This window comes from Phyllobates terribilis, unplaced genomic scaffold (assembly GCF_046119375.1).
Source record: "Phyllobates terribilis strain yellow unplaced genomic scaffold, ASM4611937v1 Scaffold_3445__1_contigs__length_78522, whole genome shotgun sequence".
NCBI lineage: Eukaryota > Metazoa > Chordata > Amphibia > Anura > Dendrobatidae > Phyllobates > Phyllobates terribilis.
The window spans coordinates 37048-49409 of NW_027366198.1; the positions used below are offsets into that span (position 1 = coordinate 37048).

General features: G+C 46.8%; 1 pseudogene; it reads left to right on the forward strand.

The window, feature by feature from the left end:
• Positions 1-229: 229 nt before the first annotated feature.
• The window catches only part of LOC141247951 (translation factor GUF1, mitochondrial-like), a 38247-nt pseudogene continuing 26114 nt past the window's right edge, over positions 230-12362 (forward strand).

Consider the following 12362-nt stretch of genomic DNA (forward strand, 5'->3'; position numbering starts at 1 on the left):
TGTCCTGGCTGGTGACAGCGGCGGCAGATGGGTTGTCCGTCCTGGTCATAGCGGTCACTGTTCCTCCCTCTGGTTGGTGGAATCCTCCTCTGTTCCCGCCACGGGACGTCCTCCAGACTGGAAGCCAGCTGGATCTTCTCTTTGGGGGACACCTGCAAGGACTGCACAGTTTTTGTTAGCGCAGCTACACTTTTAGTCAGTTCTTGGACCTGAAGGTGCAGGTCTGTAGACGGGGCATTGTCCAGAGTCTGTGCATCAGCTCCTACAGGCTCTGGGGAAAAGGGTACCACCTCCTGGTGGTAGGTGATTGCTGGGTGCCGGTGAGATGTAGCGCCACCTGGTGTTGACTCTCGCAGCACCCGGATGGCTCTGTCTTTAAATTGTGCAAAGTCCAGATCAGGATTTTGCAGAGCCATTATGCGTAGCTGGGTTCGGTGGGCACTGAACAGTAGACCCTCAATAAACTGCTCAGTTAACAGTCTGTTCTCATCTCGCACACTGCCGGGGTCTACCTGTTTGATGGCCCTCAGCGCCTCCTGTAGGTTTAAAGCATAGTCCCGTACACTGTCCTGCGCCCGTTGTTTGCACCCATAAAACTTCATTTTTATCTCTTCTGTAGTACGGGTGTCAAAAGTGTCCTTTAGGCGGGCCAGTATCTCTTTCACAGTCCCTTTGTCTCTGGCTGACCAGGACTTCACTTCTCTCTGGGCTGCGCCAATTAACTGACCTATGAGGATGCTCACTTTCTGCTCCTCGGACAGGGGATACACTTTAAATAAGCTGCTCAGTCTATCTTTAAAGTCACTCAAGGTGTGTGACTCTCCTGAGCACTGGGGCAACCACGCCGCCACCGGCATGGAGATTGGCATTACCGCGGCAGCGGCCGCGCCTGCGGCTGAAGTTCCCTCCATATTGGGCGTCTTCCTCCTCCCTAGTGAACCATGGCCTACCTTCTTTCACTTTGCTTCCGTAGGCCGCAGTTCCGCAGGCGATGGTCTCCTTTGAGGACCTGGCGTCGCTTGATTCTGACGTCAGTGCTCGCTGGGGCTCCTTCCAGGACCTGGCGCTGCGTCAGTGCGTGAGGCGTGGCTTGGGCTTCGCGCGCTTCCAGCGGTTATGCCCCTCTTCTTCCCGCGTGGCGATCCGGAAATGGCGGCCAATGGCGGGAAACAGCGGTAATTGGCGGGAAAACTTCACCACGGTATGCAACACAGTACGTGAAGGGGCACAGTACCCGATGGTAACGGGCACGTAATCCTGCCGACTGCGCCAAAGTTGACTCGCCCCCTGGGCCATGGGGTACCCGGATCCGGGTCTGTAGACGCTGAGGGTTGTAGTCACCGTGGCGACGACCCGGTCCGTGACCCAGGGCGGTCAAACCAAGGGTAGTCTATGTGTAAAGGTGTTTAATGTTCGACTACGCCACCTGTGGAATGCGGTCAATAGGAACTGCCGCTGCGGAACACTCCTCTGAAGCTGGTGGTATAGCAGCTAAGGTAGTGTAACTCCCCACAGGAAGAGTGTAGCTCCAGGGCAGCGAGTGTAGATGAAGGTAGCTATGGTGCAGGTAGTCAGTAATGACACGGAGTCAGATAGTGCAGTCCCAGGGTCTTTACTCGTGGCAATTATACAGGCCCCAACGGGAGTACTGGCTAGTAATAAGGGTCCGGTCGGTCTGGGAGCAAGCATAGAGTCCCCTTGGCCAGGTGGAGTTGTAGGCCTGCCGTTCTCACTATACTCTTTTGGCTATTCTGCTTGAAGCTGTGTTGTAGCCCACGTCCCTGAGTGTAACGTGCTGTGCTCACCCGTATGGCTGGCAGCTCAGGCCTTGTGGATGCCTCGCTCCTCCGTGGCGGTGCTGGTCCCTCGGTGCTGCTGAGCCTCTGGGCGTCTGATGGGGCCAGGAGACCTGCAATCTCCTGCCCCGCGGTATCTGCTGCTGGGCCTGAAGGGTCCCACAGCCGCGGACTCCGGTGTCTGGTTCCTTGTGTAGTCCAGCTAGGACGAGCTATCTCCAGCTCCAGTCCCTAGCTCCTCTCTCTTCAGTGTCCTAAACTCGACTCCTCACACTGAACTCTACTAACCCCGCCTCCAGATCCAGTTGCCAAGGGGAGGAGCTCCCCTTGCTGGCCTGGAGCCAGGAAAGTGTTGCATGTATAGTGTTCCTGACCAGGAAACCCCCACTTGCCTCCAGACATGGTATTACCTCTTTTAAGGGAAGCAACACCACTGTGGCAACCAGACCCTCTGGGGTGCCACAACTGTATCTGGGTACGATGCGCTCCAGATCAATATCATTCCTGTAGGCAAATTTAACTCCGCTGTCTGTACCTTGTCTTTTATTTTTTTTCTACAAAATTTGGCTGGAAAAGGGGCAATGTAGCAAGGAACTTACATCAATTTTTGGTGTTAAAAAAACAAAAACAAAACTATTTTGTGACGCATCATTTTTGCGCAAAAAAATGTGCAGCTTCCTATTTTACACCACTCTTGCAACTTTTAGAAATTGGGCTTGGTAAGCTACATAGGTCTAAGAACGACGGGTGACGTTAAAAGTGGATAAAGATACACGGTGGCTCAGTGGTTAGCATTGTTGCTAACTGGGTTCAAATCCCACCAAGAACAACATCTGCAAGGAGTTTGTATGTTCTCCCCGTGTTTGTGTGGGTTTCCTCTGGGTTCTCCGTTTTTCTCCCACACTCTAAAGACATACTGATAGGGAATGTAGATTGTGAGCCCCGATGGGGACAGTGATGATAATTCCTCAGTGCTTTACAGACATTAATGGCGCTATATAAGTGAGTAAAATAAATAAATAAAGATAGATAGAAGTGCTACATAAACATTTATCAAACAACACTTTGATACATTTGGCACAAATAATGGTAACACAACCACAAGCAAAACTGACCTGAGAAAGTCCCTTTATGATACAATTTTCGGAAAGAATTTGAAAGATTTAAAGCATTAGAAATGAACAAGATTATCCAATATCACAGAAAAAGGAAAAGTCTCCAGATGTCTTTATGCCGGATGCCGGTCTGTGTCCACACCTAAAGAAGAGCTGTCAAAAGAATGGGAAAGGAATCCTTTAGTAACCATAAATATCCATAGGGGTTTTGAGTGTTAAAAAAAAATGATCATATGATCAGAGAGGAGTAGAGAAGGAGATCTTGTGAGGATTGGAGGTTGCGTGCGGGTATGTAGCGAGAGACTAGGTCAGAGATATATGGAGGAGACAGGTTGTGAATGGCTTTGTATGTCATGGCTAGGGTTTTGAACTGGAGTCTCTGGGCAATGGGGAGCCAGTGAAGAGACTGACAGAGAGGAGAGACGGGGAATAGCGGGGGGACAGGTGGATTAGTCGGGCAGCAGAGTTTAGGATGGATTGGAGGGGTGCGAGAGTGTTGGAAGGGAGGCCACAGAGCAGGAGGTTGCAGTAGTCGAGGCGGGAGATGATGAGGGCGTGCACTAGTGTTTTTGCAGATTCATGGTTGAGGAATGTGCGGATCCGGGAGATATTTTTGAGTTGGAGTCGGCAGGAAGTGGAAAGGGCTTGTATATGTGGTTTGAAGGAGAGTTCAGAGTCCATGGTTACGCCAAGGCAGCGAGCCTGAGGGACTGGGGAGAGTGGGCAGCCATTGACGTTGATAGATAGGTCAGTTGGGGGGGGTTGAATGAGATGGCGGAAAGATGATGAATTCTGTTTTGTTCATGTTAAGTTTTAGAAATCTAGCAGAGAAGAAGGATGAAATAGCCGACAGACATTGTGGGATTTTGGTTAGTAAGGAGGTGATATCAGGTCCAGAGAGGTAGATCTGTGTGTCATCAGCATAGAGGTGATAATGAAAGCCATGAGACTCTGAGCTGTCCCAGGCCTAAGGTGTAGATGGAGAAGAGCAGGGGTCCTAGAACTGAACCTTGGGGGACACCGACAGATAGGGGGCAAGATGAGGAGGTGGTGTGTGAGTGGGAGACACTGAATCTTCTGTCTGTTAGGTATGAGGAGATCCAGGATAGGGCCAAGTCTGTGATACCGAGAGATGAGAGAGTTTGTAGTAAGAGGGATTAGTCCACTGTGTCGAAGGTAGATGACAGGTCAAGGAGGAGGAGGACAGAGTAGTGTCACTTAGATTTGGCGGTTAGTAGGTCGTTGGTGACTTTAGTCAGTGCAGTTTCAGTAGAATGGTGCGGTCAGAGACCAGATTGTAGGCGGTCGAAGAGGGAGCAGGAGGAGAGGTGGGAGGACAGCTCAGAATGGACGTGTTGATCCAGTAGTTTTGAGGCATAGGGGAGAAGTGATATGGGGTGATAGCTAGACAGAGAGGATGGGTCAAGGGAGGGCTTTTTGAGGATGAGTGTGTTTGAGGCATGTTTGAAGCATGAGAGGAAGACACCAGTTGTTAGTGACAGGTTGAAGAGGTGGGCTAGGGGTGGGATGAAGATAATGGTAAGGTTTGGGATGAGGTGGGACGGGATTGGGTCAAGTTTACAGGTGGTGAGGTGTGATTTGGAGAGTAAAGAGGAAAGTTGATCTTCCGTAATGGTGGAGAAGGTAGTTTTGGAGGAGGAGGGTTGAGTAGGTGTGGGGAGGGGCAGTGGGGGCTTTAGGCAAAAGCTTTGTCTGATGGTGTCAATCTTCTGCTTGAAGAACGAGGCAAAGTCTTCTGCTGAAATAAGAGGAGAGGGAGAAGGCACTGGGGGACGGAGGAGAGAATTGAAGGTGTTGAATAGTTGTTTGGGGTTGTGAGACAGGGAGGATATGAGAGATGAGAAGTATGTTTGTATTGCTGCCGTGAGTGTGGACTTGAAGGTAGTGAGGGACTGTTTGAATGCGATGAAGTGCTCATTGGAGTGGGACCTTTTCCATCTACGCTCAGCAACCCTGGAGGCCCGTCGCAGTTCTTTAGTTAGGCCGGTGTGCCAGGGTTGCCTGTTGATTGTGCGAGCTTTGGTATGTGTGAGGGGGGCGACTGAATCGAGAGCTGCAGCTGTTGTGGTGTTGTATAAAGTGGCAGCAACATCTGCATCATGTAAGGAACTAATGTCTGTAAGAGGGAGAAAGGATTCAGAGAGTGAGTGTAGGTCAAGGTGTTTGAGATTTCTGCAAGGGTATGCAAGTTTGTGGAGTGGGGATTGTTGCCCTGGAGAGGAGAGGGTAGAGAATGTAAGTAGGTTGTGGTCAGAGAGAGGGAGAGGTGAGTTAGAGAGGTTAGATAGGGAACAGAGGCGGGTGAAGATGAGGTCCACTGTGTGGCCGTCTTTGTCGGTGGGTGTGGAAGACCACTGAGTAAGACCGAAGGAGGAAGTGAGGGATAGAAGCTTAGAGGCAGCTGAGAGGGAAGTGTCAATGGGGATGTTGAAGTCGCCCATGAGGATAGTGGGGATGTCAACGGAGAGGAAATGAAATAGCCAAGTGGTGAAGAGGTCAAAGAAAGTGGTGGTTGATCCTGGGGGGCGGTAGAGGACAGACAGTTGGAGGATGGAGGGGGAGTAGATGCGCACGCAGTGCACTTCAAAAGAGGGGAGAGTAATTGAGGGTGGCAGTGGGATATGCGTGAAGGAGCAGCTATCTGAGAGGAGGAAACCTATTCCTCCACCGTGTTTGCCGGTGGGGCGGGGGGTGTGGGAGAGGTGGAATCCGCCGTATGAAACTGCAGCAGGAGAGGCCGTGTCGGAGGGGGTGAGCCAGGTTTCAATGATGCTCTATCCATCTTCTCTTTATTAAAGTGAACCTGTCACCTTGGAAAATGTTATGTACCTGCAGGTATAGGGTTAATCTGCAGATAAATATTGTTACAATGTTGCCCGGCCGCCTTATTGATAGTGCAGGTACCGGGAGAAAATTAACCTCACTATATCACTATATATGGGGCGACGGCTGTAAACCCGGCCCGGATTTTGATTGACAGCTTGCTCTGCACAGATGCGCTGCAGAGCCACTTAGAATCTGAGTGAAGGAGAGTAGTATGTTCACAGATAGAGAATAGGGCTCATCCACGTGCAGATCCTCTCCACGTCCGATTATATATTTGTGGGAGAAACCCTAGTGACAGCCTCATATTTCTGACATGGATCCTCTAGCACTATTTGTGAAACTGCGGCTCCCAGCATAACTTGATGAGAGACCGTCAGCCTGCTGGGACCTGTAGTTTCACTACAGCAGGAGTGTCACAAGCTGCAGACCTCTACTCACTCCAGCATTGGTCGGCATTTTCAGCACGTGAATGTATGCTATGCTTTCCGGAGACACAAGGGTGTAGATAATTTTATCAAACTCTTGACTGTAAGTTTGCTGAACCCTAAGTGGATTCTATTGTTCCCACAGTTTCAGTTTTGGACCATTTAAGGGGAATTTAAAGGGTTCTGGCCACTGATTTTCCTTAAAGGGGATCAGTATCCCTGTATGTCTTTGTATATACTTGATAAAGACCTATAACAGGTCGAAACGTTATGTCATGGCGGAATAAACTTTGTCTTTTTGAATTCATCACCCTGGACTGAACGTGGTTTACTTACCTTTATACCCCTTAACAGGATGTCTTATTTTTGTGTTTTAGTGCCAAGATTGAAAAGGGCAGCCCTCTTAAAGCCCTGCTGTTTGACTCAACGTTTGATCAGTACAGAGGCGTCGTAGCCAGCATCGCCCTGTGTGGAGGCGACGTGTGTAAAGGCAATTCAATCGTGTCTGCCCACTCTGGCAAGTGCTATGAAGTCAATGAGGTTGGCATATTGACCCAAGGCGAAAAACTAAGTTTTTTTTTTATAATTTTATTAGCCTTTCCCTCTGTCTTCACCAATCAGCCCTCTGTATTGATGATAAGATCAAAGATCTAGACAGGGATTGTCTCACGCTGCATCTCCTTCCTGATTGTATCACTGAGAAGACAGAAGCTGCCCCATCCCATTCTCCAAGAAATGCAGAACCCAATGCATCTGCTGTCCGTGATCTGCTTATTGTCAGAGGACATCATTAGGGACTGCATTTTCTCATTGCTTAAGAAATTGTTGGGGGATCCTGCTAATCGCTGAATAATAAAACTGCAGCAACGCTCCATTTAAAGCAGTGTTTCCCAAACTCCAGTCCTCATGGCCCCCAACAGGTCAGGTTTTCCCCCCAACAGGTCATGTTTTCAGGATTTCCTCAGTATTACACATGTGATGAAAGTATCATCAAGAAATCAGGAATTCTCTCACCTGTGCAATACTATGGAAATCCTGAAAACATGACCTGTGGGGGGCCGTGAGGACTGGAGTTTGGGAAACACTGATTTTAAAGGGACTGTCAGCACAGACTGGCTGTTGAAACCAAGCACAAGCGCTCCGTGGATCACGGCGTTGGCCAATCATTTATATACACCTTCCCACCTGCTTGTTTTACCTCTGTCTCCTTCCTTCTCTGGTTCTATGAAGCCAGAGCTGTCAATCAAAGAAGAGGAGGGTGTGGATAGAGGGAAAACAAGCAGGTGGGAAGGTGTATATAAATGATTGGCGCCGCCATGAAGCAACTAGAGTTGGGACTTAGTTTGAACAGTCATTCTGTGCTGACAGTCCCTTTAGGTGGACGAGATCCAGATGCAGCTCATTTCACCGCGTAAGGCTGTGTGCCCACTGTGCGTTTTTAAGCTTTTCCGCAGCCGCAATTCCGCCGCAGAAACGCTTAAAAAACGCTTGGTAGAAGGTCTGCAATGTTCCCCAATGATGATCCGCATGTGCTGTGCACATGCTGCGGAAATTTCTGCTGCGGATTATCATTTCGGAAAAATCCGCAGCACTACCAATTATTTTGCGTAAGCGCGGCGTTTTTGCCGCCATTGACGTGCATTGAATCGCTTAATATCCGCATGACTACATGTGCACATGCGGATATTAAGCGATTCAATGTGTGGATGGTACCCGGGTCTGGTGAAGAGGAGACTCTCCTCCAGACCCGGGTACCATTAGTACCTGTAAAAAAAGAAAAAAGAATTTAAAATAAAAAATAAACCTTATACTCACCTTCTGATGGCCCCCGGTCTCCTTATTGATGCGTCTTGGCTCCCCAGCGGCTCGCGATGGTCTAAAAGGACCTTCCATGACGTCATTTAGTGATGTAACGGGTCACATCGGATAAGGAGACCGGGGGCCATCGGAAGGTAAGTATAATGTGTTTTTTTATTTTTTACCATTTTTATTCTTTTTTTTTAAACTAACTTGGTCACACTATAATAAAAGCCGGTTGCATGGATTTATATAGTGTGACCAAGTTGTCAAGCACTTTTCCAAGTGATGTTAAAATCGCTTGGAAAGCGCTTGATAACCCGCATGCGAAATCACATGTGCAAAACGCGTGAAAAACTCTTGTCCCTGGCCGAAAAAAACGTATGTAAAATCCGCGTGTGTTTTTTCTGCCAGGGAGATGCAGAAACGCTCAGGAAAAATCCGGAGCATTTCTGCATCGTGGGCACATAGCCTTAGAGTGCCGCTGTGCAGGCAAAGAAAGCATCCCCCTCTTTCTGAGAATAAGTGGGGTACGGCTCCCCATCAGTTATAAAGCCATGTCATATCATCAATCATATGAGTGTTATGTGGCAATGGCATTGTCTTGACAGCCAAGGATCCTACTGAAGGCCTCCATGTCTTCCATGATTGTACAATTATGAAGCCCATTCCATATCCGGATTTAATATCAGATTGGTAATTTTACTCTACACTGTAGCGGTAAAGCGATTGTATGTTTTCGGCGACCTGAGCCTGCAAAGTTAAATTCTCCCGTTACATCATTTTTGGCTTCTCCACATCTGTTTGTGTTAAAAGTAAAAAAAATATCTTGTATAAATCCAATCGTGTGGGTGATGGAATGAAAAAGATGAAACGGCAGAATCTCTGGATTTTTTTTTGTTCACTTTGCCTCACCAAGAAAAGTAATAAAAAGAGATCAGAAAATACTTATAAAAACTACAGCTCTAACTGCAAAAAAAAGCCCAGATACAGCAAATCTACTGGAAAAAAAAGAGATTAAAAAAATTGTAAAAGTGACGATTATCCCACATGCACTTTGTCACCCAAGGATCTGCATAAACTGCAGCCGGCCCATCTCAGCACCACTTCTTCTCTTTGTTCTTTTTTCTTATGGCATTCTGTGCCTTTTTAAAAGGGTTTTTTCATCATTTTTTTAAAGTAATTTTTTCCAAAGCATTTCAAATTGTGTATGACCCTGTGCAGGATATAATAGACATTTTAGCACACTAGGAATATTCTTTTAGTGCCACTAGATGGCACTCTAATCCTGCGTCCAGTAGTGACGCTCCTGTTGGTGCTGCTTTCTATGAAAATACATGTATGTTTGGTGCCCAGGAGAGTGCAGAGCGAAAAGGGGATTCTGTTATTAAAGCAAATAAAATGTCAATATTGTGTTATGGAAAGTTCTGAAAATTAAAATACAATTTTGTGTTTTTATTGCCATTCAATACAAATCTGTTGTGGCCGCACGATGGTTCTCAGCTTGTTACAGTGCGATTAGTAGAGCTCTCTGATGTGGTATTTAGGCTCTGGGAAGTTATCAACAAATATGTTGCTGGATCCAAATTAGTTTTAGATCCAAAATTCAGTGTTGACTAATCTCACAGCATTTCTGACTTAAATGAATGTAACTTGATGAAATACTATTTTGCTGCATGCAGCCACCACCAGGGGGAGCTGTTGACATGTGATTATGTACAGCTAATATTGGACCCAACCGCAGCAGTAGAAGTCTGTCTCCAGTGAGCGCCCTCTAGTGCCAGCTGTATATAGCTGTAGTGAACACATGCAGTGCTGGGTCCCAGAGCCGTTGCTACCTTCTTTTATGGTAGATTTGTACCTGATATTCAATGTAGAATTTGAATCTGCACTAATTGTGATGTTATATTACTCTCATTGTTTCCTAGATATGCTGAGCAAGTAGGTTATCTAATCGCTGGGATGAATGACGTACAGGAAGCACAAATAAGAGACACTGTGCATTTACTGAAGCAGCCAGTGGAGCCTCTGCCTGGCTTTAAGCCTGCGAAACCCATGGTGTTTGCAGGTGAGTTGAACCCTAATACAAATTAAATGGTCGCTGTACTTGATCTTATTCGATAGATAATGTGCAAAATCCCTTTATGAAGTTCAATTAAGTTGGAGTTACTTTTCAGGGGTTAGATAACATAAGTGTCGGCCGCTAGGGTCTCCCTTCTGTCCAAGTGTAATTTGTCTCTAGCAGCAGAAACCCCCCTATATGGATTACCGGAAGTGGGGCTTGGCCTTTGTCTCTCTGCTCCTCCCTGTCAAACTGTATATGCAGGCATAACAGAGATGCAGCCTTTCAGTTAATTGTAGGCATCTCATTAAGCAATGGCAGAAGCAATGCATGCTGAGTAATGAGAGAAAGGATGTCCCAGGACCTATAGTGCTGACAGAATGCTGATAATGAGGAATCGTCCACTCCAAAAGAGTGGATGGCTAGTTACAGAGCATGTGTATTGGTACTGTTCCAGGACCTACTGTTTTATCTACAGTCCATTTAGAATCAAAACTCTGTTCTACATAATATTGTACATGGAACAAAGTATTATGCCAATGTAACGGCAACACACATCGAAGTCAAAATCTAAGCAGAATTACACCTATAGCCCCCTCAGACTATGCAAAACACCAATTGAGCTTGAAGAACTTCAGCTCAAGTGCTCAAAAACTGTGTAACGGGGTCATAAAGCTATTGTACAGTATACAGTATATATTTTATTAGCGTAGTATTAAACCCTGTATTACAAGAGCACTTAGTTCAAGATTCAGCCTCCAGATGGAGTGACATCAGAGATTAGACACATCTGCAAGAGCGTCCTCAACAATGAATGTATAGTCAATCACATGGACTATACGTGTAATCTATTAGTACAACAGTATAATGAGTGTTGTGTAGAGATGAGCGAACCCGAACTGTAAAGTTTGGGATTCATACCGGACACCTAGTGTCCAATGCTGAACTCCGAACACTCACAAGTTCATTTTAAGAAAGAGAGACCCCTAGCTCTTACTACGACCATTTTACAGCAGCAAAGTTTGTGTCTCCATTGACTTCTATGGGGTTCGGGTTCAAGTTCTGGTACCCGAACCGAACTTTGGACTAAAGTTTGGTTGAAAACGAAAATCCACGGGGTTTGCTCATCCCTAGTGTAGTGTGAATTCTACATATTTTGTGCCTGAGTGCCAGTATTGAGGAGAGCCTTACCCATTATGTGCCTGCCACTCTCCTAAACACGCGTTTCACTTTTATAGCTTCTTCAGAGGGACACAGAGTATACCAAACACTGCCCCCCAGGCACCAGATGTAACCCACAGTATCAATTCCTTTAAGGCTAAAGTTACAGCTATAGAATAGATTGACCTTGACAATTCAAGTGCTTTCTCGTGGGAAGTATGTGCACCTCCCGATCATTTCAGTGGAGAGCGACCATTCCCAGCCACCTCTATTGAGAATCCATGACAGGCACAGGCGCTGTACCCTCGCCTATCACACTTTAGTAATGCTTCTAATTCCTTGTAACGGCCAGGAACGCCTCCACGATTGGATTAGGAACGGTGATCACAGAGTAGATAAATGCCAGAGAACATTTATTCTGCAGCCGCATTTTTCATCCCATTAGACTCAGCCTATTTTACAGAAGCCGAGATAATTGAGGAGAGATGTAAGGAAGGAACCTCACGATACACCAGGACTAGTCAGCTCAGAGCCGTGACGTGTGGGCAAGGTTTTTGCTACATTGTCGGGAATTTAGGGAGTGCTGCAGCAAGGGGGTTGGTAATGACACGCCACCGTGATACATAATGCATGGACTGTCTCCTCTCATTTGTTCTTTGAAGCTTGTTTTCCTCGTGAGTGATGCTCGGCGCATGAAAAAAGCCCAAACAATTAACATCAAATGGGTTTTCTGCGATTTGTAATAAATATAGCAGAGAGATGGGAATCTAGGAATGATTACATATGGAATAAAAAAATAAAAGACCTTCTCAATCTCTGCCCTTTGAAAATTGCGGCTCTCACGGTCCCTGCTCACTTCCTGCAGTGACCACATCCAGTATATCATTCATATGGACACTTAACCCCTTTCTGACCCAGGGCATATTAGTACGTATCTGTGCCCTGGGCCTTATGGGCCTGATACGTATTAATACTCCCTGGCGATTTCGCCCGCACACAAGCGGTGCGGGCGAGATTGCCGCCGGGGGTCAGCTGATTGTTACAGCTGACACCCTGTGCTATGTTATCCCAAAAAGGTCAAAAAGATTATTACCTCCAATCAAAATTTATCAACACAAAAACCTCAGGCTATAAACCCACGGTTATAAGGAAGCAAAAA